At 35.2% G+C, this 1,663-nt stretch overlaps 1 non-coding gene across 1 annotated transcript; it reads left to right on the top strand.

Moving 5' to 3' along the window:
* Positions 1-1,014: 1,014 nt before the first annotated feature.
* On the top strand, positions 1,015-1,147 carry LOC127900195 (small nucleolar RNA Z247). Its single transcript, XR_008052208.1, has one exon. It is a non-coding gene; the product is annotated as a small nucleolar RNA Z247 (small nucleolar RNA).
* The last annotated feature ends 516 nt before the right edge of the window (positions 1,148-1,663 follow it).

Below are 1,663 nucleotides of genomic sequence, written 5' to 3'. Positions count from 1 at the left end.
ATGTCTTTGCATTTTTTTATAATTCATCTAAAATCATATATTTATTATTTAATTCATGCAATCAATTGCTTGAATAATGATCAATTTTCACTCTTCAACTAACTAAGAGTTAAAAACTAGCATTGGTTTCAAAATCACTAACAATTAATTGTTTTAAAAAAAAATCTTGCCTGTCAGATAAAATGACAGAATCCTCCATGCATGCATCACTAGCTGAGTTGGCTACTTACTCAGCAATGTTTACGCATTTGGAAGGTTGACATGGGGAGAGTTTTGAATTGGCTAGAAGATAAGAGGAATCATATCACTTTAGTTATTTATCCTTGTGTTATTATTATCCAGGATAATAATAAGTTTAGCTAGATTTATCTGTTAGTTTTATCTCTTCTTATGTTAATCTTTATCAACTCTTGTACTATAAAAACGGCTTAGAGCCTTGATGAAATGCAAGGAAAAAGTTTCATTCTTGCGGCTTGTTTTTATTTTTTTGCTTTTGGTATCAAAGCTGGTTACCCCTTGTTGATCAATGGCACATATTGATCAAGTTAAACCTAACCAAACCAACTTCAGCTTCACTGTTCCTATTAAGTTAGATAGAAATAATTTTATGCTATGGAAGTCGCAAGTTTTACTAGCCATCCGAGGAAACAACTTGGAGACTCTTATCACTGGGGCACAAGTCACACCTGACAAATACATTGTGGTAGTAGATGATGAGGAGAACTATGAAACAAATGAGAATCCTTACTAAGTTCAGTGGGTTCGACAAGACTAAATGTTGCTTAGCTGGTTACTGTCATCAATGACTGAATCCGCATTAAGTACGGTTGTTCATTGTAAGACTTCATTTGAATTATGGGATGCTTTAGGGAAAATTTTGCTTCACACTCAAAAGCAAGAGTATTGCAACTGAAGATGAAACTGCAAACAACGAAAAAAAAAAACAACTTGTCCATGAGTGATTCCGTATCTACCATGAAAAGTCTTGCTGACAATCTTGCAACTGTTGGCAAGGGAGTAGAAGAAGATGATCTTATTTCTTATATCCTTGTAGGTCTTGGAGCAGAATATGATCCCGTAGTTGTCAATATAACTGGCAGGACTTACCAACTTACCTTGCAGGAGGTGTTTTCCTTGCTACTCAATCATGAAAGCAGACTTGAACAATTAAATACTGTCAGTTTTGTTCCTGAACAAGATACCAATGCTATTCATGACAATTTTGTTCAAACTAATAATAAGCGACAAGGAGGTGGAAACTTTCATTCGATGAACACACGTGGTGGCAGTCGTGGTAGAGGACGTGGTCGTACACACTATGGAAAAGGAGGTAATAATCGTCCCACTTGTCAAATTTGTGGCAAGTATGGTCATAGTGCTAGTACTTGCTATTGGCGTTTTAATGAAGAATTTTCTGGTGGAAAACAAAATATAAATCAAGCTTCTGCTTACATGGCACATTCTGATGAGAAAGGAGAACATGGATGGTACTTTGACAGTGGTACAACACATCGTATTACCAATTATCTTAGTGATTTAAACATCAAGACTGAACTTAAGGGAGGTGAGAAACTCATGATAGGTGATAGCAATTCTTTAACTATTACTCACATTGGAGATGTTTTTGTTTCAGTACATAATAAAACTGTCTCACTTAAAAATC

This window comes from Citrus sinensis, chromosome 9, assembly GCF_022201045.2.
Source record: "Citrus sinensis cultivar Valencia sweet orange chromosome 9, DVS_A1.0, whole genome shotgun sequence".
Classification (NCBI taxonomy): Eukaryota; Viridiplantae; Streptophyta; class Magnoliopsida; order Sapindales; family Rutaceae; genus Citrus; species Citrus sinensis.
Note: the sequence above shows the minus strand (reverse complement) of the source record. Positions and strands in the feature narration are given on the sequence as shown.